The sequence below is a fragment of the Aquarana catesbeiana genome, linkage group LG07 (assembly GCF_042186555.1).
Source record: "Aquarana catesbeiana isolate 2022-GZ linkage group LG07, ASM4218655v1, whole genome shotgun sequence".
Lineage (NCBI taxonomy): Eukaryota > Metazoa > Chordata > Amphibia > Anura > Ranidae > Aquarana > Aquarana catesbeiana.
This window is the reverse complement of record NC_133330.1, coordinates 142,298,129-142,323,681: the sequence shown is the minus strand read 5'-3', so window position 1 is coordinate 142,323,681 and position 25,553 is coordinate 142,298,129.

Sequence of the window (25,553 nt, the reverse complement as noted above, 5' to 3'; positions counted from 1 at the left end):
GATAGTGATGAAGGGTGGAGGAGAACATGCCCTGTAGAAACCGCTGGGGAGGAAGGACAGTCAGCCCAACCAGACGCGGCAGGTCCAGGCCTTTGTCCACCGGGTGGAGGTGAAGGATGAAGACTTCACCTGTGAAGAAAAGAAAATACATTAGATAGATAATACAATACACATGGCTTCTTCACCCTAACATTATATAAAGGCAATTATCTCCCAGCCTTTGTAGACAATCATGTAACATCTTGAGATGTTTTCACTTCCATATCAGTTTTCCATTTTTGATATTCAGTGAGATGCACCCAATCAATTTGTGTATAGGAGATAGTGGTGTCTGTGTCAATTCGCTGCATCATACCAAGTTTGCAGAGTTGTGCAGGATGTGTAGTACTTTACTGTACTCTGACTGCGGCGGAGCTGATTGTCCTCCCCGGCCAGAGTACAAAGGGATTCCCCTCTACACATTGAGCAGTGTAAAGGGGAATCTCCCAAAGATTTTATTCGATTGGTTGCACGGCCGGCTGGAGAAAATCTTAAGGTGTAATGGATGCCTAAGTGCTGACCGACCACTAACTAATCTACCTCATCCAGACTGACTGACTGTCGCAAATATGGAAGATCAGTTGCACTTGCAGAAAAACATATCGGCTATACCAGCTCTTAACATTACACTCACCAAAGAGAAGCCATTCAAGCCATTGCATTTGGGATGACCTAATAAAAAGTTGTTTAATGAAATATAGCAGGCTACTTTCAGGGCCGGATTAACATAGGGGCTGGTGGAGCTGCAGCTCCAGGCCCCTCCCTCAATATAGGCACATGGAAGTGGCTTGTCAATTCCTGTGTGCCTTCCTGAAGGAAGAGGAGCCCTCTGTGTACACATGGAGGAGACAAGTCAGTGCAGCCGAGTCCTGTCTCTGCCGATGCCTGACTCCTATCACAGGATCTGTTCACTCACACAGATCCTCCATGTCTGGGGGAGGGGCGCTGATGTCCTAACCAGCAGGAGCCCGGGAGGAAGGACATCTCCCATACTGTTATGATAAGGTCAGTACATTTGTTAGGGGGATGTTGTGTAATTATTGTGCTAGGGGACAGACTGCTGCTTCCCCCATGTAATGTGCTCTCTTGTGCCTAGTGCCCACCATGTCATGTGCCTTGCAGTGCCCACTATGTAAAGTGCTGTGCCCACCATGTCCTGTCATGTGCATTGCAGTGCCCACTATGTAAAGTGCTGTGCCCACCATGTCATGTGCATTGCAGTGCCCACTATGTAAAGTGCTGTGCCCACCATGTCATGTGCCTTGCAGTGCCCCCATGTAATGTGCTGTGCCCACCATGTCCTGTCATGTGCATTGCAGTGCCCACTATGTAAAGTGCTGTGCCCACCATGTCATGTGCATTGCAGTGCCCCCCATGTAATGTGCTGTGCCCACCATGTCCTGTCATGTGCATTGCAGTGCCCACTATGTAAAGTGCTGTGCCCACCATGTCATGTGCCTTGCAGTGCCCCCATGTAATGTGCTGTGCCCACCATGTCATGTCACGTGCCTTGCAGTGCCCCCCATGTAATGTGCTGTGCCCACCATGTCATGTCATGTCATGTGCCTTGCAGTGCCCCCATGTCATGTGCTGTGCCTTGCATTGCCCACCATGTAATGTGCAGTGCCCACCATGTCATGTGATGTGCCATCCAGTGCCAACCATGTCATGTGCAATGCCCACCATGTCATGGCTGTGCCTTGCAATGCCCGCTATGTAATTTGCAGTGTCCACCATGTCATGTGCTGTGCCATACAGTGATCCCACCATGTAATGTGCAGTGCCCACCGTGTAATGTGCAGTGCCCACCGTGTAATGTGCAGCGCCCACCATGTCATGTGCACTTCCCACCATGTCATGTGCTATGCTGTGCCCACCCTGCCATGTGTTGTGCCCAGCATGTAGTGTGTTGTGCCCACTGTGTAATGTGCTGTGCTGTTCAACAGTGCCCACCATGTCATGTGCAGTTCCTAACATGTAATGTGCAGTTGCATTTCCCAACATGAAACGTGCTATGCCATGCAGTGCCCACCATGTAATGTGTTGTGCCCACCATGTAATCTTATGTGCCATTCAGTGCCCACCATGTAATGCGCTGTGCCCACCACGTCATGTGCTGTGCCATGCAGTGCCCACCATGTAATGCGCTGTACCCACCATGTAATGTGCTGTGTCATGCAGTGCCCACCATGTCATGTGCAGTGCCCATCATGTAAATTGCTGTGCAGTGCTCACCATGTCATGTGCTGTGTTGTGCCCACCATGTCATGTGCTGCACCATGCAGTGCCTACCATGTAATATGCTGTACTCACCATGTAATGTGCTGTACATTGTCTACCATGGCATGTGCCGTGCAGTACCCACAATGGAATGTGGTGTGCAGGGCTCATTATGTCATATGCAGTGTCCACCATTTAATGTGCTGTGCTCACAATGTAATGTGCTGTGCTGTGTCATGCAGTGTCCACCTTGTCATGTGCTGTGCAGTGCCCACCATGCTATGTGCAATACCCACTATATAATGTGTTGTGCCCACCATATAATGTTCTGTGCAGTGCCCACTTGTAATGTCCAGTGCCCACCATGTAATGTGCTCAGCTGTGCCTGCCATGTCATGTGCTGTGCCCACCATATAAGGTCCTGTGCCCACTGTGTGCATGTGCTGTGCCCACCATGCAATGTGTTGTGTTGTGCAGTACCAACCATGTCATGTGCTGTGCCCACCATATAATGTACTGTGCCTACCTTGTAATGTGCTGTATTGGGCAGTGCCAACCGCGTAATGTGCTGTGCCCACCATTAAATGTACTGTATCCATGTATCCACCATGTAATGTGTTGTGACAACCATGTGATGTACTGTGCTATACCCCCCCCCCCCGTGTAATGTACTATGCTGTGCCCCCCACAGACTCACCCCCTCACTCCCACCCCCCTCTCTCTCTCTCATCCCCTCTCTTTCACCCTGTTCTCTCACTCACCCCCTTCACCCCCTACCACCCTCTCTCTCTTTCACCCTCTCTCTGTTCCCCTTTTTCTCTCTCTCTCTCTCTCTCTCTCTCTCTCTTTAATTTAAATTTAACAAAAAATTGTTTGCGTTTTCATTTTATTTATTTTCATAAAAAGGCCCACCAACATCCTTAGCACCAGGCCCATGATGCTCTTAATCTGGGCCTGGCTACTTTTTAAAGTTGATAATTTTGTATGGCCACTGGTTGAATAAGCCCCACTTCTGTTCTAGGCTAGGTAGGTTACTCACTCCTGGTCTAGGCTAGGAGGTATAACAGGTATAACATCATGAGAAAAGTGTTAATGCATGCTTTAGGGGCATGCCAGAGATTGAACATGTCTAGGGACTACCATTCAATAGCTGGAGATTCGTATCTGACACACCCCCTCCAGCCTGCTGTGTTATTCACAATGATTAACATTGATTGGCTCAGACTGGGAATCTGAACTGCAGCAAGAAAGTGGCGTGATCAGGGACATTGAGGAAATAACAAGCACAAGTCACGCTAACAGGAAGACTGGAATCAGCTGCAGAGGGGGACTAATAATTCCAGCTAAACCGAAGCCTTGCAGAATAAATCACAACCATTTCTAAACAAGGTATGCCTTCAGCATTTCATATTTAAAATACTATATTTGCCTGGAAAATACAAAAAAAGTTATACTTACTCCCTGGATCTGCCGCGTCTGGCTGCTTTTCCGCATCCCCAGCAGCCTCTACAGGGCAGGTCTCCTCCACCTCCTGCTCAGCCTCAGCAGCTGTTGATTAATGATAGAAAAGAACATTACAATCTGCAGTGTACAACAATCTCACAAATTAGTACAAGAACATTGAAACGTGTATGATCACTCAGCAGATACCAGCAAGATCATGCTAACTAACTTACATGTGGGCGTTGCTGCCTCAGTCTCCTCCTCCTGAGTCTCCCCCTCTGACTGGATGACACCTATTTAAAGGAGAAATAATGAACGTTACAATGTTACAATCTTCAAGCTTCAACTTATAAATATATATAAATAAATATACTGTAGTGTATATCGATAAAATGAATTACCATTAGCATGGCAATACAGGGCAGGTCACTAACATTAATCTACAAGGCAGGGACATGCATTCACCATTTAGAAAAAATCAGTAAAAAAAAAAAAAAAAAAGAGGCACTTACCTGTCCTGGTTCCAGTGGCGCCGGCGAGTGCTAGGTGCACCGCCACTGATCAGGCGCCTCAGTTCAGAGCGGCGACATTCTGTCAGATTACGTAAGTTACGCAAGCGCTTGCGTTACCTGACAGAGCGTCATAGATGCTCTACCTATCACTGCTTGAGCGAGAAGCAATGACACTGGAATTGACAATGGAAGGCTGCACAAATGGAAAAGGACCCACTATATTAGTGTCACTACTACAGTACTTACTGCACGTTGCTGATGTGGAGGACTCCTGCACCTCTGCCCTCTGCCTCCGGCGGCGCTGGGCCTGGATACGATCTTTAAATAAAATCAAACACATCATGGCAAATGTAGCATCGCATGCTTGACAAAAAAAATGTCCTGCACACATTGCACAATGCAATGCTGACACCAACCTTGATGAGCCAGGAGCTGGGTGATCTCATCCTCCCCTACACCCACTAGGAGCTCAGCCTCATGGGGGAGGAGAGGCACCTGCTTCCCTCTGCGCCCCAACTGCCTGCGTTTCCGCGCTATGGAACTGCAAAACAAAAAGAGAAGAGAAATGGGTTCCACAATTAAACTACAATTGTAATCTGAAAATGACATAAAAAACACATGTAGAGTGAACCCGTAGAATGAAACAATGCAAATGGAATTTTTGGATTAAGCGCATTTTTTCATGTAGCATAAGATTTGCACATTTATTAACCAAATTTATTTGAAGAAAAATGTATGCTTTTTTGGTGCACAATAAAATATAAAAGACAGGATTGGGATTGTGCCGAGTAAATATAGATGTCCAGTCCACCTTTCTAATTATTACACGGCGCGCGCTTGTGTGAACTGTTTATGGTGTAAAATTTACTTTCTTGTTTCTTTTGCAAACCATTAACCCACTTGCGGATGTGGACCCATAAACATATGGTGGGTCCGCAAGCTGGTTAAGTTCAGCCACCCTAACACTTTTTATTTTTTATTTTTTATATATTTAACTCTATTTATTTTTCAGTAACAAAAAATGTAAATCCCAGCAGTGATCTAATGCCACCAATAAAAGCTTTATATGTGGTGGGAGAAGAGCATAAATTTCATTTGGGTAGTACATCGCAGGAGCGTGCAGTTGTCAGTTAAAGCTGCAACGTGCTTAATAGCAGAATATGGCCTGGTCAGAAAGGGGGCGTAACCTACAGGTGGTCAAGTGGAACTTAAAAGCACTTACTGCTCAGTTTAGTGATAACTAAGAACAAATAACGGCCATGGAAATATTCCTCTTACAATGATCGTAGCAATAATATATTTAACATGTGCAACTGCAAACTATGCTTTCATGTGTAGGCTAGGCATACCTATGCGCAAATTTGGTTTTTCACAGGAGGAAGGATAAATTGAAAATTATTTATTCCTTTTTTTAAAAAAATTTCACTTAACTTTACTGACATCACATGTGATAGCAATAATATATGTTTATGTGTGTGTGTGGAGGGGGGGGGACTTGTTTTTGGGCATAATATGTGATTTCATTTTTAACCACTTGCTGACCGGCTCACGCCGATATATATTGGCAGAATGGCACGGCTGCGCAAAGTAACGTGACATCGGGACCCGCGTCACTGGTAGCCCATCCCCCCACAGTTAGAATCACTCCCTAGGATACACTTAACCCCTTCAGTGCCCCCTAGTGGTTAACCCCTTCCCTGCCAGTGTCATTTTTTACAGAGTAAAATCAGTGCATTTTTTGAGCTTTGATCATTGTATAAATGACAATGGTCCCAAAATGGTCCCAAAATGGCATCAAAAGTGTCAGATGTGTCTGCCATAATGTCGCAGTCACAATAAAAAACGCTGATCGCCGCCATTACTGGTAAAAAAAATTATTATTAAAAATGCCATAAAACTATCCCTATTTTGTAGAAGCTATAACTTTTGCGCAAACCAATCAATAAACGCTTATTGCAATTTTTGTTACCAAAAATATGTAGAAGAATATGTATTGGCCTAAACTGAGGAAAAAAATTGTTTTTTATATATTTTTTGGGGATACATTACTTATATAGTAAAAAGTTTAAAAAAATTGCTTTTTTTTCAAAATTCGCTCTTTTTTTGTTTATAGTGCAAAAAATAAAAAACGCAGAGGTGATCAAATACCACCAAAAGAAAGCTCTATTTGTGGGAAAAAAGGACGTCCATTTTGTTTGGGAGCCACGTCGCATGACAGCACAATTGTCAGTTAAAGCGACGCAGTGCCGAATCTCAAAAAAGTGGCACGTTCATTTGGCAGCCAAATCCTCCGTTTTATATCGCAGAATTTTTTGCGACAGGCAGTCGGGTCACGCCGATGGCGATAGGTCTCCTCAACCCTTCTGGAGATCTCCTCCCACTTCTCCCACTCCTGAGTGGTTTCCCTGGAGCGGGGGCCACACAGCTGCATCCAGCAAGGAAGCGTTTCCTTTACAAGGACCTGGGACTCAATGTGAGTCCACATAAGGTTACGCTTCCTGCTGGTTGCAGCTTGTGTCCCCCTCCTGTGCCCATTTTTGGATGATGGTGTTGGGGATGTTGCTGCTGCCTCCATAGAAGGCCCAGGAAGTGGAACATCCTCCATGTCGTCAAAATTCATTGATGCCTTTGAGACTGACACAGACACAACGTTGGATGCCGCACCCGCCATTGCACTTGCAATTGGGAACAGAATGTGAAAGTTAGCTGGCTGTTGGGGTAGAGTAGACCAATGAATGAACAATGAAGATTCGACAAAGCAAAGAAAAACATACAAACGTCGAATCTTTGGCTTATGGTGTCTGTCGAAAGTTCTAAGAAGATTCGACGGAGCAGCTAATAAACTGTACGATGCTGCATTCGTACATTTCCGGTCAAATGCATCCGCCCATAGGCTATAGTAAAATTCTAATGTTGGTTGACTAGTAAAATAATTAAATAAAATATAATTATTAATTTATTACTATTCATACAACATTAGAATTCTACTACAGCTAGCTTGTAGGCAGAAAATTTGACCGGAAATGTACGATTGCGGCGTCGTACAGCTTAGCTGCTCCGTCGAATCTTCTTTGAACATTCGACAGATACCATAAGCCTTCAATGACAGATTCAACCTTATTTAATTTGGATTTTCGTAAGAATGCAAGTTTTTAACGAAAAATGAAATAAAGTAAAACGGATTTCGGAAGTAACTAAATAAATTTATTTTTCGGACGAAAACGAAATTCCGAAATGAAATATTTCAGTGTGCACATGTCTACCCACCAGCAAGCTAGATTCCAATGGTCCCAGGAAGCCCAGGAAGCTTTCAATCAATTAAAGAGACTTTTTATGTCAGCTCCTATTATCCAACATCCCAATTCAGTTTTGCCTTGTGTACTTGAAGTGGATGCCTCGGAGTCCGCAACGGGGGCAATCCTGTCTCAAAGAAGTGGCCAAAAAGCACTGCTACACCCGATAGCCTTTGCCTCTCGTAAACTCAGCCCTCCGGAGAAAAATTATGATGTTGGGGACCGGTAATTACTATTAAATTTGCTTTAGAAGAATGGAGATATTTGCTGGAGGGGGCATTCCAGCCCATCATGATTTTCACGGACCATCGAAACCTAGAGTATCTCCAAACAGCCAAGCACCTCAGACCTCGACAAGCCTGTTGGGCCTTATTCTTCTCCAGGTTTAACTTCCATATTGCCTATCGACATGGCTCCAAGAACGGGAAGGCGGACGCGCTCTCCTGTAAACCAATGAATCGACAGAACCTGGAACCATCCTATCTCCATACTACTTCCTTCACCTCATTCAGCCCAATCTTAAGTCAGCCATCAAACAGGCCTCCAGTCAATGTACTGGACCTGAAGTATCCTCCCTGGAAAAGAGAGATGATTTGTTATGGGCCTAAGACAAAGTATTCGTTCCTCCTTCGGTGAGACTTCAGATTTTGCAAACTTTTCATGACCACAAGCTGACAGGGCATTTTGGAATACAGAAAACTTCTGAATTAATGAACCGCTCTTTCTGGTGGCCGGGTTGGAGACAAGACTGCAAGAACTATGTGCAATTCTGTATTTCCTGCCAACGCAGTAAGGGGTCAAACACCAAGGCCTGGGGGCTTTTAAGATCCTTGCCCATTCCTGAACGTCCCTGAAAAGAGGTCTCTATGGACTTTATCATTGACCTGCCCCCCTCTGAGAAGTTTACTACCATTCTAGCAGTTGTCGACCGTCTCTCAAAGATGGCACACTTCCTGCCCATGATAGGCACTCCTTCTGCCTCAACTACTGCAAACATCTTCAGAAGTGGTAAGACTTCATGGTGTCCCTCACAACATGACAGGGGAATTCAATTCACTTCAAGGTTTTGGAAGGATCTGTGCAAGTCTCTGGAAATCAAGACATCCCTCTCTTCTGCATATCACCCACAAAGCAATGGCCAGACAGGGAGGACTAATCAAACTCTAGAGCAATACCTCCGTTGTTTCTGCTCCTGCTCCCAAGATGACTGGTCTACCCTTTTGTCCTGTGCAGAGTTTACCTACAACAATTCCATACACTCTGCCATCAACCAAACACCTTTCTGGGCAAACTACGGTTTTCACCCTTCTTTCCTACCAGATTCCATCCCCGAAGTCTCAGCTCCTGCAGTACAGGATCAGATAAGCTCTATTCAGACAAACTTTTTACAGATTCAAGAAGCCATGAAGAAGGCCCAAAACAACTACAAAGAGTACTATAACAAAGGAAGAAGGAGTAACCCGAGTTTCAAAGTTGGAGATAAGGTGTGGTTATCTGCTATCAACCTCAAATTACCCCGCCCATAACGTAAATTAGGCCCGAAGTTCATTGGCCCATTTAAAATTAAGAGGGCAGTGAACCCTGTGGCTTTCGATCTAACTCTACCCAGTTCCTTTAGGATACACCCGGTGTTCCATGTTTCTTTACTGAAACCGGTGATCCCCAACCATTTCTCAGGAAGAGAAGAACTACCTCCTCCACCAATTGAGATTGAAGGTGAAGAAGAATTTGAAGTGGAGGCAATAATAGACTGCAGAAAGAGGGGGGGTGGGTCCAGTACTTAGTTAAATGGAAGGGGTACCCTACAGAGGACAACTCTTGGGTAACCTCTAGCAATGTTCATGCCCCTCGCTTAGTGCAAGAGTTTCACAGAAGACACCCAGGAATGCTAGCTAGGTTGGGCATCCGGAGGTTGCCCCTTGGGGGGGTACTGTCAGAGGAATAGTAGCAACCTTACATGCCAGCATCGGCGCTTCCCTTTGTGCCTGTGCAGTAGAGTAGCACTACGGTGCATACGAGTGCACAATACTGCGGTCCGGTGTACACGAGTGCACGATGCGACGCGACTGCACTACTGTGCGCACAGCGTGAGTCTCCCTGGCGGGCCTATAAAAGGCAGTCTTGTTTCTTGTCTCATTGCTGGTTTATCTCTTCAGCTCCAGTGTTCCTGTTCCCTAAGTTGAGTTTACCTGAAGCTCTCCTGCACTTGACCTCGGCTTGCCTAATGGACTTCTCTTCCTGCTTGATCTCTGTGTTTGACCCCCGGCTACTCTAAAGGACTTTGCTATTGCCTGATCCCCGTGTTTGACCCTTGGCCTGTTCCAAGGACTTCTCTGTTGCTTGATTTCTGTGTATGACCCCGGCTTGCTTAAAGGACTTCTCCTCTACTGGACCACTGTGTTTGACCCTCGGCCTCCTCATCAGACCCTACTCATGTTATCTTCCCCGGATCAAGGTGTTTGAGCCTCGGCCAGGCTTCTCATTGGTCCTGTGTCCAAGTCTACCCAGCACGGTTCTTCTCTCTGCCAGAAGATCTTCACGCAAGCCTCTTCTACCTGCTGGCGACCCATGCCCCTCTGTGCCCGATACCCTCTGTGACACCTCCAGGGGTATAGTGCACTCAGCTGCAAGGGGAGCCGCTCTCAGCATCTCGGCCTTGGTGAGTACCTGATAATGTGGCTTGTAGCTGCATCCATGACACAGGAAGTACAATAACAGGAAGGAGTGTGGAGCATTACATACAAAGGAAGTTAGTCATAACATAAGGGAAAAAGAACATGAGAAAACAAGTGCATTACCACAAAAGGTCACTAGAGGGCAGCATGTGAACTAAATATAAAGCGTCCATAGAAAATGGTTAAGAACAATCTATATAAATTTTATGCCCCGTTGGGGCAGCACAATTCCCAAAACGCTTAAAGCCAACCTGGACATAACATTGTAGAAACCCCAGGCTGCTACAAAACATGCAAGTAATCTAGTAATACCAACCAGCAATCATAAGTTATGTTACCAGTAGCAATACTAATTTGCACAAACTTCCTACACTAAGGCGTTTATCCTATAAGGATAAAGGATTTGGACCTGTATTTAGTGGAGGGATATCTTTCCCTGGTCTTTGACCCATAATGCAAAATACTGTAGACCACTTTGACTGTCCTACCTTACAGTCAGTGTACGTCAGAAACCATGAACCAGACCGAGACAGAAGTACAGTAAAATCACACTTGTTTATTAATAAAAATAAAAAGGTAAATAGAGTAAGCATGGTCAAAGCATAGCCAGAGTCCAGTAACTGGATCGGGTAGTCAGCCAAGCCAGAGTTCAGTAACCAGATCGGGTAATCAGCCAGGCCAGAAGTCCGGGATCCAATTAGAGGAATAGCAAGCAGGATAAGGAGCCAGAAGGGATGTCAGCAAAGCCAGTCTTTAAACAGGAACGCAGGAGATGGTTCCTTGTGATGTGACCAAGGTGAAGGCAGAAATGAAGTGAGCTGGAGATCTTTAAGTAGGCAGGACTGACGAGCAGATCCACAACAGCTGGTTTACTGTGGAGAGAGATGAGAGCTGGCAATTAGCCGACAACTGAGCGGCCACCTCAAAAAAGGAAGGGCTGAGCCAGCCCTGACAGTACCCCCCTCCTCAATGACCCCTCCCCCTCGGAGGACGACTGGGCTTGAGGGGAAAATATCTATGGAAATCATGGAGGAGGGCAGAAGCATGTACATCCAAGGATGAGACCCAGGAGCATTCCTCCGGACCGTACCCCTCCCAATGCATCAGGTACCGTATGCGCCCACGGAACCTACGGGAGTCAACAATGGATTGTACCTCATACTCCTCATGGTTCTCAACCTGTATAGGGTGAGGACATGGCACCAAGGTGGTAAAGAGGTTGCAGACCAACGGTTTCAATAAGGAGACATGAAACACATTTGAGATGCGCATACTAGGAGGAAGGTCTAATGTGTAAGCCACTGGGTTAATCCTGCGAAGGATACGGAAAGGCCCAATAAACCGAGGTGCGAACTTCAGTGAGGGAACATGAAGTCAGAGGTTGCGAAATGACAGCCAGACCCTGTCCCCAACCTGGTCGGAAGGCGCAAGCAGGCATCTGTGGTCTGCATGGAGTCTGTACATATCATTAGCATGACACAAAGCCTCCTGGACTTGTGCCCAAGTGGAACGAAGACCACGGAGATGCTCCTCTAGCGCAGGATTACTCTGCGGAACAAACAAGTCAGACAACATGGAAGGTTGGAAACCATAATTTGCCATAAACGGAGACAATCGGGAAGCAGAATTCAAGGCACTGTTATGAACAAACTCTGCCCATAGTAATAGGTCTGACCAGTTGTTGTGATGATCAGAAATATAGCAACGTAGGAATTGCTCCAAGGACTGATTGGCTCACTCTGTGGCCCCATTAGACTGCTGGTGATACACAGAGGAGAAAGCAAGCTAAATTCCCAGCTGTGCACAAAAGGCTCGACAGAACCAGGAGACAAACTGACTACCTCTGTCCGAGATAATCACCTTGGGTAGCCCATGTAAGCGAAAGATCTCCCGAGCAAAAATGGAAGCCAGTTCCTTAGAAGTGGGAAACTTCTTAAGTGGAATACAATGACACATCTTTGAGAACTGGTCAACCACCATAAGGATAACTGTGTTACCTTAGGAGTTGGGCAACTCCACAATGAAATCCATAGACAGGTGGGTCCGTGGTCTCTTTCCATTGGGTATGGATTGTAGGAGTCCCACTGGAAGGTGTCATGGAGTCTTACTCTGAGCACACACGGAATAGGCAGCTACGAAGGCAGTTACATCAGCACGTAGACTAGGCCAGAATTGTTGGGAAATGGCCCAAACGAGTTGATTATTACCAGAGTGGCCAGCTGCCTTGGGAGAATGGTAAGTCTGGAGCACGGCAGTATGGAGACACTCTGGGACAAAGCAGCGATCACAAGGTTTCTCAGGAGGAGCATTGACCTGAGCAGCAAGAATTTTGTCACCCAAAGGAGAAGTAAGACTGGTGCGAACCGTAGCCAGAATACGACCAGGAAGAATCATAGGAACTGGAACTGACTCCAACTTGGAAGTGGACGAAAATTGTCATGACAAAGCGTCAGCCCTTACATTCTTAGTACCGGGGAAGAATGAGACAATGCAATTGAAACTTGACAAGAAAAGAGCCCATCGCGCCTTTCTGGGAGAAAGGCATTTAGCCTCAGACAAGAATGTGAGATTCTTATGGTCAGTAAGAATGAGAACCGGCAGTGGTACCTTCGAGGAGATGTCTCCATTTTTTCAGGGCTAAAAGGATTTCCAACAGCTCTCTGTCACCAATCTCGTAATCGCACTCGGCAGGTGACAATTTCTTGTAAAAGTAGCCACAAGGATACATAGCACTCGCAGAGGTAGGACGTTGAGACAGAAGGGTGCCAACACCAGTCTCAGAAGCATCAACCTCAAGGATAAAAGGTAACGTAGGATCAGGATTTGCCAACACAAGAGCAAAAAAAAAGGCAGCCTTGAGACTTTCAAAGGCCTTAATGGACTCCGGAGACCAACTCTGTGGGTTACCGTTCTTTCTGGTCACATTGGTCAGGGGCTTGACCAGAGACGAGAAGTTATGAATAAACTTCCGATAATAATTGGCAAAACCCAGGAAACACTGCAGAGGACGTAACCCCACGGTTCAAGGCCACTGTAGGACTGCCGAAACTTTCTCTGGGTCCATCGAAAAACCAGCAGTGGAAACAACAGGAATTTAACCTGTTCCCGATGGAATTCACACTTCTCCAGTTTACAATAGAGTTTGTTCTCTCTTAATTTCTGAAGCACACAACAGACATCTGTGTGGTGGCTCTCCAGGGACTTGGAATATATGAGGATATCATCGAGATAAACCACCACACATAACTGCAACAAATCTCGGAGGACATCGTTAATAAATTCCTGGAAAACTGCTGGGGCATTACAAAGGCCAAACGGCATTACGAAATATTCATAATGGCCTGTTCTGGTATTAAAAACAGTTTTCCACTTGTCGCCCTCCTTAATACTCACGAGAATGTAAGCCCCTCCCAGATCAAGCTTAGTGAAAACTGTTGCTCCCTTGAGGCGGTCAAATAACTCTGTAATAAATGGGATCGGGTAGGCATTCTTAATCATGAAACGATTGAGACCCCTATAATCAATACAAGGTCTCAGTTCACCGCTCCTCTTCTTCACAAAGAAGAAACCAGCACCAGCAGGAGACGAGGATTTGCGGATGAAACCCCGAGAAAGTGCTTCTGCAACATACTCCTCCATGGCTTTATCCTCCAAGAGCGACAAAAGGTAAACCCAGACACGAGGGGGAGTGGCACCAGGCTGAAGGTCAATTGCGCAATCATACGGCCGGTGTGGAGGCAAACTATCGGCTTGACCTCTGTCAAACACGTCGCTAAAACCACGGTACTCCTCTGGCAGGGAGGAGAGTGAAGAGGTACAGAGGACCTTGGCTACCTTCCAGGAGCATGTTTCACTGCATTGTGGTGACCAGGAGAGAACCTCAGCATGGAGCCAATCAAAAGAGGGGGCGGAAATCACTTGGAATTGGATCATCTCATGGTGAAGAGCCCCTATGGCCATGGACAACGGAACGGTCTCATGAGTCACATGGGCAGGCTGTAGAGGTCTCCCGTCAAGAGCCTCAATGGCAAGTGGAGTGTCATGCAGCTGCAGTGGTATCAAGTGCTTTGATACAAAGGCAGCATCAATTAACAGGCCTGCAGCCCCAGAGTCGATTAGAGCCTGTATCTCGATAGACGACTTAGTCCAAGAAAGGGTGACCGAAACCAGGGGCTTATCCTTCTGGATAACTGGGGATGACACAACACCACCTAAGGTCTGTCCATGACAGGACCTCAAGGTTCGGGTGTTCCCAGGACGGGTAGGACAAGACCTCAAAAAGTGACCTGCCTGGCCACAATAAAGGCACAATCTCTCCCTCCTCCTAAAGGCTCTCTCATCTGCAGAGAGACGTGTGAAGCCCAAGTGCATGGGTTCATCTTCACCAACCGACTCGATACCAGGAGGCATGGGAGGTGAGGGAGGTACAGGTGGGACTGCAAAGCTTGGAGGCAAACGTACAGGAAGCTACTGCAAGCGCTCCTTAAAAGAAAGTCTTTCTCTATTTCTGGAGTCAATGAGGATGGCAAATGAGATCAAGCTCTCCAGCTCAGTGGGTATATCTTGGGCTGCTATCTCATCCTTGATGGAATCTGAGAGACCATGATAAAAAGCAGCCACTAGGGCCTCATTGTTCCAAGAAACCTCTGCTGCCAGAGTACGGAACTCAATGGCGTAGTTGGCAACAGTTCTCGTATTCTGTTTGATGGACATGAGGCACTTGGCAGCAGAAGCGGAGCGTGCGGGGACGTCAAATACCCTTTTTAAAGGAGGCCAAAAACTCAGGGTAACTCAAGACAGCACGTTTTTGAGTCTCCCATAGAGGGTTATCCCAGGCCAAGGCTCTCTCAGAAAGCAAAGATTTCACGAACCCTACTTTGCTTCTGTCCATGGGAAACGCCTGGGGCAGCATCCTAAAGTATATCTCAACTTGGTTGAGAAACTCTCTGCATTGAACTGGATCGCCCCCAAATCGCTGGGGAAGTGGGGCAGAACCAGACATACCTCTTATAGAGGTAATACTCAAGGCGGGTGCCTGCACAGAGACTGGCGCAGCAACAGGGACGGCCTGCAACTCAGGTTGTACCGGAGCATCCACAGTGGGGGATTCCAGGTGAGCCGTGTGACTCAGAAGTATTTGGAATGCCATGGCAAACTCAGAAGCATTTGTAATGCCATAGTTTCATGCGGTGATCTTGCTCATCCAATCTGGAAAAAATATTACCAACAAGTGGATTGATTGTATCTTCTGAATTCATGGCCTTCGCCTACTGTCAGAAACCATGAACCAGGCCAAGACAGAAGTACAGTAAAATCACACTTGTTTATTAATAAAAATAAAAAGGTAAATAGAGTAAACATAGTCAAAGCATAGCCAGAGTCCAGTAACCGGATTGGGTAGTCAGCCAAGCCAGAGTTCAGTAACCAGATTGGGTAATCAGCCAGGCCAGAAGTCAGGAATCCAAGTAGAGGAACAGCAAGCAGGATAAGGAGCCAGAAGGGATGTCAGCAAAGCCAGTCTTTAAACAGGAATGCAGGAGATGGTTTCTTGTGATGTGGCCAAGGCGAAAGCAGGAATGAATGAATGAATGAATGAATAATTTGTAAAGCGCTACAAATTGCGAACTGAATCGCCTCAAGGCGCTAGATGTATTCTCTGTAGCCAGCTTCTAGAAAAGGAAGGTCTTTAGTTTTTTCCTGAAGGCCTGGTGGTTTTCTTCCATGCGGAGGTTGGTTGGGAGAGCATTCCATAGTCGAGGTCCTTGGACTGCAAATCTACGTTCTCCCTTTGCTTTGTAGCGGTATTTGGGAATGAGGAGGAGGTTTTGGTTAGCTGATCGAAGACTGCGATTCGGTGTGTAGTGTTTTATTTTTTCCCGGAGATATTGCGGAGCGTTTCCTTGTATGCATTTATGGGTGAGGCAGAGGGTCTTGAATGTGATCCGATTCTTCACCGTTAGCCAATGTAGGCTTTTTAGGGATGGGGAGATGGATTCCCAGGGCTTTTTCCCTGTTAACAGCCTTGCCGCCGTGTTCTGCATGAGTTGCAAGCGCGCAAGCTGGTATTGGGGTAGACCTACGTAGAGGGAATTTGCGTAGTCGAGTCGGGAATTGATGATCGTTCCCACAACTGCCGCTTTGTCCTCTTCTGGGATGAAGGGGATGAGTCTGCGAAGCAGGCGGAGGAGGTGGTGAGATCCGCTCACCACCGATCCTATTTGTGCATCCATTGTCATTCCTGAGTCAAAGATGACTCCGAGACTCTTGACTTTGGTGCTGGGGGAGATGGTCTGTCCGAGGATGGAGGGTGGTGTCCACGGAGTCTCAATTTTGGAATTTTTGTTGGCTTGCAGGAGAAGAAGTTCTGTTTTTGATTCGTTCAGTTTGAGGGAGCTAGCGGTCATCCAGTCATTGATTAAAGTGAGGCATTTCTGTAGTTGCTGATGATGATCTTTCTGTCCATTAATGCGAAAGTAGAGTTGGGTGTCGTCTGCATATGAGTGGAAGCAGAGGTCCGTTTTCCTGATGATATTGAGAAGCGGGCGGATGTAGATGTTAAATAGCATGAATGAAGTGAGCTGGAGATCTTTAAGTAGGCGGGACTGACGAGCAGATCCACAACAGCTGGTTAACTGTGGAGAGAGATGAGAGCTGGCAATTAGCTGACATCTGAGCTGCCGGCTCAGAGAAGGAAGGGCTGAGCCAGCCCTGACAGTGTATCTACACAACGAATTAACTTATTACTTCTATGCGACAGAAAGAAAAGCAAAGATTTAACGGGCACTGTTGGTTACCTAAATACCCTTCCCAAAAGGATACTGAACTGCAGTTTCTAATGTACGGAGTCTTAAATAAAGACTCGGGTCTCCCAAAGACCCTACAATGTTACACTCCCGTGAGTGTGTCTATTAAGGCGTGGTCCGTCCTTCCTTTCTCTTTAAATTTAAAAGGCTAAGACTTTATCAGAGCCAGGGTAAGAAATAATTTGTCAAAATAGACAAAGGTCTACCCACCATGGATGATTGTCTTATTCCGGACAAGCCCCCATTTGAAAGGAAATAGTAGGTATTCTGGACAACCACGCTTCTTGTAGGTACAACAACAGAGCCCTCAGATATCTGGAGACACCGTATGAACGAGAGGTAGGTTGTATATTCATAAGATGTCTGTCTTTATTGAGCGCAAAAGTAGCTTATATTCAGTATAGAACAAAGGAGGGAAAGTGGTTAGTTTAATGCATACGTGTCTAGAGTTATACAGGTTTGTTACCTGATATATATTTATCAGGGGTTAGATAGGACATCTAGTCATTAGTCACATTTCTTAGTTGATCGCCTAAGGCTAAACAGGATATACATTCCGAGGAACAGACTTGACCACAGTGATCAAAGAAGGGAAGGGGGGATACTGTGCAAGCATTCTTGTATGTTCTTACACAAGTTTGAACTTACACAATAAGGGACTTCATATAAAATGGCGGGGGTATAAAAAATGGAGAAATGATGGTTCATTCATATTATTACAAAAGGCGCAGTTCGAATATTAGATTACAAAACACAAGGGGCTTTTTACATGGTCCTTTCAACTGTGGTCCCTGGTAATTAGGCGGATAGTCCCTTACTGGCAACAGCTTCCCCTCTACCTCTAACCACGACAGACTCTCCGGCCGGCAGAACCGTCACTTTGGTTGGCCGCTCTGTAAGGCAGTGTAAACCCAGCCTTAAACACTGAGGTGGTGTGCAGTCTTACTACTGGGAAGTAGGGATGAGCCGAACACCCCCCGGTTCGGTTTGCACCATAACCTTAAAGTCTATGGGACTCGAACGTTCGAAATCAAAAGTGCTAATTTTAAAGGCTAATATGCAAGTTATTGTCCTAAAAAGGGTTTGGGGACCCAGGTCCTGCCCCAGGGGACATCATAATCAATGCAAAAAAAAGTTTGAAAAACTGACGTTTTTTCGAGAGCAGTGATTTTAATGATGCTTAAAGTGAAAAAAAAGTGAAATATTCCTTTAAATATCGTACCTGGTGGTGTCTATAGTATGCCTGTAAAGTGGCGTGTGTTTTCCATGCTTAGAACAGTCCCTGCACAAAATGACATTTTTAAAGGAATAAAAGTCATTTAAAACTGCTTGCGGCTTTAATGTAATGTCAAGTCCTGGCAATATGGATAAAAGTCAGTGAGACAAATGGCATGGGTACTCCCCACCCCCCAGTCCATTACCAGGCCCTTTGAGTCTTGTATGGATATTAAGGGGAACCCCGCACCCAAATTAAAAAAGGAAAGGCGTGGGGCCCTCAGGCCCTATATACTCTGAACAGCAGTATACAGACGGTGCAAACAAGACAAGGACTGTAGGTTTGTTGTTAAGTAGAATCTGTTTGTAATTTTGAACTGGTACATTTTTAAAGTGTAGCTTCAGCCAAAAAAATCTATTTTTAAGCTTTTTGGAAAACATAGGGAAGGGTTATCACCCCTGTAGCATTTGTTTTGCTGTCTGTGCACCTCTTCAGAAGATTTCACCTCACTTTCTGTCCCAATGACAAATGTTTTTTGAAAATTTGGGGTTTTTAGTGAAACAAGGATTGGTGATAAAGCATCAGTGAAGAGGAGACACGTTATTCCCATATTAACTCTTAAAGGAGAGAATTTCCCTTCCTAGGGGTAGATTTCATCTCACTTCCTGTTGTCTCCTTCCATTTGCAAGTAGGAGTCGTTTGTAAGTTGGATATTTGAAAGTAAGGGCCTGCCCTATATACTCTGCAGAAATTGGGGCCTTAGGTGTTGGTGTTGTCACAACACTGTAAGCCCTCACAGTTACTCTTGGTGGGCGCAGGAACGGGCCCTGCTGTGAAATATTATATCAAGAATTGTAAATACATGCACCTGTTGAACAGGGGCAGAAAAATTGGGCCTTTGGTGGTGGTGGTGTTGCCACAACACTGTAAGCCCTCACAGTTACTCTTGGGCGCAGGAATGGGCCCTGCTGTGAAATATTAGATCAAGAATTGTAATTACATGTCCCTTTTGAACAGGGGCAGAAAAAATGGGCCTTAGGCACTGGTGCCACAACACTGCAACCCCTCACAGATGCTATAGTTGGAGCGCAGGAATGAGCCCTGCTGCAAAGTATTGCATCAAAAATTGTAATTATACGCCCCTGTTAAATAGGGGCTGAAAAATTGGGCCTTGGGTACTGGTGCTGGTGCCACAACACTGCAACCCCTCACAGATACTCTAGTTGGAGCACAGGAATGAGCCATGCTGCAAATTATTGCATTAAAAATTGTAATTATACGCCCCTGCTAAACAGGGGCTGAAAAATTGGGCCTTGGGCACTGGTGCTGGTGCCACAACACTGCAACTTCTCACAGATGCTATAGTTGGAGCGCAGTAATGAGCCCTGCTGCAAAGTATTGCATCAAAAATTGTAATTATACGCCCCTGTTAAACAGGGGCAGAAAAATTGGGCCTTGGCCACTGGTGGTGGTGCCCAGAACCAAAAATGTTCTTACAAGCTATCAGCATGAAAATTGAGGAGGAAGAGGACTGTGACTCAGCATAACAGGATAGTCACTCAGCATCAGCATAGGCAGTCTTGAAGGGATCTCACATTAAAAAAAATCAATCGGTTACATTAGCATCAGGTGCTTGGTAGCTGGTGATCCAAGACTGATTCATTTTTATGAAGGTCAGCCGATCGACCGATTCAGTGGACAGGCACACCCTGTGATCCGTTACAAAGCCTCCAGCAGCTCTGAATGTGCGTTCCGAAAGAATGCTGGATGCAGGACAGGCCAGTAGCTCAATTGCATACTGTGCAAGCTCTGGCCAGTGATCCATCCTCAAGACCCAGTAACCCAGAGGATTTTCGGTGGGAAAGGTGTCCAAGTCTGATCTTGCCCCAGGTAATTCTGCACCATGTGAATCAGACGCTGGTGATGGTTGCTGGAACCAATCAGACCTTGGGGCTGCGGACTAAAAAATTGTCTGAACGCATCTGTCAGACGACCACCTTCTCCACCGCTCCTTCTGTGACTGACCGAAGCCTCAGCAACACGTTGTCCAGGAGGACCAGGATATTGTAACCTCCCAGGCTCTGGAAACGTGTTGCACAAACCTCCCGAAGAGGTTTCATCCTTTGCTCCCTCTGCAACGGCAAGATAAGGTCCGCAACCTTACCCTTGTAATGTGGATAAAGGAGGGTTGCCAGCCAGTAATCATCCCTCCCCTTGATACCACGAATACGAGTATCTTTCCGCAGGCTTTGCAGGATCAGGGAGGCCATGCAGCGTAGGTTTCCTGAGGCATTCGATCCAGAGTCCTCTGGGTCACTAAGGACTAGGGATGAGCTTCGAGTTTGAGTCAAACTCATGTTCGACTCAAACATGGGCTGTTCGCCAGTTCGCCGAACAGCGAACAATTTGGGGTGTTTGCGGCAAATTCGAAAGCCGTGGAACACCCTTTAAAAGTCTATGGGAGAAATCAAAAGTGCTAATTTTAAAGCCTTATATGCATGATATTGTCATAAAAAGTGTTTGGGGACCTGGGTCCTGCCCCAGGGGACATGTATCAATGCAAAAAGAAGTTTTAAAAACAGCCATTTTTTTGGGAGCAGTGATTTTAATAATGCTTAACCGCTTCAGCTCCGGAAGATTTTACCCCCTTCCTGACCAGAGCACTTTTTGCAATTCGGCACTGCCTCGCTTTAACTGCGCGGTCGTGCAACGTGGCTCTCAAATAAAATTGACATCCTTTTTTCCCCACAAATAGAGCTTTCTTTTGGTGGTATTTTATCACCTCTGCGATTTTATTTTTTTGCGCTATAAACAAAATAAGAGCGACAATTTTGAAAAAAACGCATTATTTTTTACATTTTGCTATAATAAATATCCCCCCAAAAATATATTAAAAAAAACATTTTTTTTCCTCAGTTTAGGCCGATCGTATTCTTCTACATATTTTTGGTAAAAAAAAATTTGCAATAAGCGTTTAAATGGTTTGCGCAAAAGTTATAGCGTTTACAAAATAGGGGATAGTTTTATGGCATTTTTATTAATATTTTTTTTATACTAGTAATGGTGGTGATCAGCAATTTTTATTATAACTGCAATGTTATGGCGGACATGTCGGACATTTTTTACACATTTTTGGGACCATTGTCATTTATACAGCGATCAGTGCGATTAAAAATGCACTGATTACTGTGTAAATGACACTGGCAGTGAAGGGGTTAACCACTAGGGAGTGGGGAGGGGTTAAGTATGTCCTAGGGGAGTGATTCTAACTGTATGGGGGGTGGGCTGTGTGTGTCACTACGCTGATCACTGCTCCTGATGACATAGAGCTGTGATCAGTGACACTTGTCACTAGGCAGAACTGGGAGATGCTGTTTACATCAGCATCTCCCCGTTCGTCCTTTCCGTGAGGCGATTGTGGGTATCCATGTGGCGATCGAGTCCACGGGACCCGCGACCTGACTCATGGAGCTCCCAGCCAGCCAGTGGCGTGCACGCCATGGCACGGCGGGGAATTCAAATGGACTTACCTGTAAGTCCATTTGCCCAGCCGTGCCATTCTGCCGATGTACATTGGCGTGCGCCGGTCGGGAAGTGGTTAAAGTGAAACAATAAAAGTGTAATATTCCTTTAAATTTCATACCTGGGGGGTGTCTATAGTAAGCCTGTAAAGGGGCGCATGTTTCCCGTGTTTAGAACAGTCTGACAGCAAAATGACATTTCAAAGGAAAAAAAGTAATTTAAAACTACTCGCGGCTATTAATGAATTGTCGGTCCGACAATACACATAAAAGTTAATTGATAAAAACGGCATGGGATTTCCCCACAGGGGAACCCCGAACCAAATTTTTTTTAAAAAAATGGCGTGGGGGTCCCCCTAAATCCCATACCAGGCCCTTCAGGTCTGGTATGGATATTAAGGGGAACCCCACGCCAAAAGAGGGGGGATGAAAGAGCGCATGTGGCCTGGTACGGTTCAGGAGGGGGGCCGCTCTCTCATCCCCCCTCTTTTCTTGCGGCCTGCCAGGTTGCGTGCTCAGATAAGGGTCTGGTATGGATTTTTGGGGGGACCCCACACCATTTTTTTTACATTTTGCCGTGGGATTCCCCTTAAAATCCATACCAGACAGTATGGATTTTGAGAGGAACCCCCACGCCATTTTTTTTAAAATTTTGGTTCGGGGTTCCCCTGTGGGGAAATCCCATGCCGTTTTTATCAATGAACTTTTTTTGTGTATTGTCAGACCGACAATTCATTAATAGCTGCGAGTAGTTTTAAATGACTTTTTTTTCTTTTGAAATGTCATTTTGCTGTCAGACTGTTCTAAACACGGGAAACATGCGCCCCTTTAAAGGCATACTATAGACACCCCCCAGGTACGAAATTTAAAGGAATATTACACTTCTATTGTTTCACTTTAAGCTTTATTAAAATCACTGCTCCCGAAAAAACGGCCGCTTTTAAAACTTTTTTTGCATTGATAAATGTCCCCTGGGGCAGGACCCAGGTCCCCAAACACTTTTTATGACAATAACTTGCATATAAGCCTTTAAAATTAGCACTTTTGATTATTTATGTTCGAGTCCCATAGACTTTAATGATGTTAGTGTGTTCGAACAAATTTTATACCTGTTCGCATGTTCTGGTGCAAACCGAACAGGGGGGTGTTCGGCTCATCCCTACTAAGGACGACATGATCCGCAGCCACCTCCTCCCAGCCACGTACAAGTCCATGGGTTTCTTCGGACTGTAAATGATCCCTTGAAGACTGCTGCTGATGCTGAGTGCCAGGCTCCACTTCCTCCTCCTCCTTTTCCTGTGTGATCGGCAAGCATGCAGGAACACTGTCTGGATAAAGGGGCCTTGAGAGGTAAGGAATTTCTCCTCTTCCTCCCTCTGTTCTGCCTCAAGTGCCCTGTCCAATATTCCACGCAGCGTGTGCTCCAACAGGTGGACAAGAGGGACAGTGTCACTGATGCATGCACTGTCACTGCTCACCATCCTCATGGCCTCCTCAAATGGTGACAGGACAATGCATGTATCCCTGATCATAGCCCACTGGCGTGTGGAAAAAAAAACAATGTCCCCTGACCCTGTCCTGGTGCTATAGTCGAATAGGTACTCATTGATGGCCCTCTGCTGCATGTGCAGCCGCAGCAGCATGGCCAAGGTTGAGTTCCACCTGGTGGGTATGTCACAGATTAGGCGGGTCTTGGGCAGGTTAAATTAATTTTGGAGGTCAGTCAGCCGAGCACTGGCATTATATGACCTGTGGAAATGCACACAGACTTTCCTGGCCTGCCTCAGGACATCCTGTAAGCCCGGGTACCTGCCCAAGAACCGCTGCACCACCAAGTTAAGGACATGAGCCAAACAGGGCACATAGGTCAGTTGTCCCTGTCAGAGGGCGGAGAGGAGGTTGGTGCCATTGTTGCAAACCACCATACCTGCCTTAAGCTGGCGTGGCATCATCCACCTCTGAACCTGCCCCTGCAGAGCTGACAGAATCTCTTCCCCAGTATGGCTCCTGTCCCCCAAGCACACCAGCTCAAGCACCGCATGGCATCTTTTTGCCTGCATGCTTGTGTAGCCCCTTGAACGCCTACGGAGCAGTGCTGGTTCCGAGGACAAATCAGCACAGGAAGAGGCCATGGAGGAAGAAGAAGAGGAGGGGGTGGAGGAGAGAGGTGTGGCAGAATCACGACTAGTAGAATTTTGGAGGCGTGGTGACGGGACAACCTCCACTGCACTACTGCACCCTGTCCTGCATCCTTCCCAGCTGCCAGAAGAGTCACCCAGTGCGCGGTGAAAGATAGGTAACGTTCCTGTTCATGCCTGCTGGACCATGAGTCAGCGGTACCTTACCGCTGACCGCCCTGTCCAGCAAGGCCAAGACATTGCCTTCCACATGCCGGTAGAGAGCCGGAATCGCCTTCCGTGAGAAAAAAGTGGTGTTTGGGAACCTGCCACTGAGGAACCGCACGTTCCACAAACTCACGGAAGGGGGCAGAGTCTACCAACTGAAAAGGCAGCAGCTGAAGTGCTAGCAATTTAGCCAAGCTAGCATTCAACCGCTGGGCATGTGGGTGGCTGGGAGCGAACTTCTTTCGGTGGTGCAGCAGCTGGGGCAGGGAAATTTGCCTGGTACAATCTGACGTCGGTGTACCGATAGCAGATTGCCCACAAGTACTTGGCTGTGACACACCTAATTCTACACCTTCATTCCTCTCAGTGCAGGTTTCAGAGAGGACTGAAGGTATAGTGGGGTTGGAGATCCCAGCTGATGAGGAGCAAGGAGAGGTCCGCTTTGTTCTTTGGTGTGGGTCTTTTAGGTACGCTTGCCAACGAACTGCATGGCAGGTCGACATATGTCTAGTCAAGCATGTGGTGCCCAAGCGGGTGATGTGATGTTTTGACCGTGCAAGATATGCTTGAGACATATGTTGCAAATAGCAGTGGTGGGATCTGATGCACTTGTCTCAAAAAAGGCCCACACCAAAGAACTTTTGGAATAACGCGCAGAGACAGCAGCGCCCTCCACATGCGGAGTTCTGCAGTGTGATGCAGTCAGTGTGCTGCCCTGAAGCTGGCCCCTAGAGGGTATCCTGCCTCGTTGGAGATGTGCCTCCTCCTCTCTCCTATCAGGCACCCACGTGGAGTCAGTGACCTCATCATCCCCTCCCTCCTCATCACTGGAGCAAACCTGGCAGTATGCTGTAGCTGGCGGAACATGACTGCCAGCTTGCTGTCCTTCTTGGGCACCTCCTCTCTCTGCGCTCACGTTACTGCCTTCATCTAGCTGGGTACCATCATCAGAGCCTTCAAAATGCTGGGCATCCTGCTGGAGCATGTACCCAACACTGAGGTCAAACAGTTCGGGGGACTCCTCAGGAGGACATGGTGGGGCTAGGGAAGGAGTGACTGATGCCAGACAAAGTACCCTGAGCCTGGGTGAGAGAGGATGAGGACAGCTTGGTCATCTACTCTACCAAGTCTTCCGCATGTTGCGGCTCAACGCAGCCAGCTGCCGAAAAAAAGGACAAGTGTGTTCCACGGTCACGTGCTGATGAGGATGCACCGTCTCCACGATCAGCACTGTTGCCTCTAGACACAGAGGCTGCTTGCCCTCTTTTATTGGCTTGTGACTGTCTGTCTCTCCTTGTTGGCCTTCCAGACATACTAATGGCCTGCAGTGAGATGTAGCTGCACAAAGCTGGGATGTATATATATACTGATACTGCAGCTAGCAGAATCAACTACCTGCCTGTAGTATTATTTGTATGAGAACAACAACAATTGTCTTCAGGTAGCTTTAGGTGCACACTGTGCAGAGGACACAGTACACTAACTG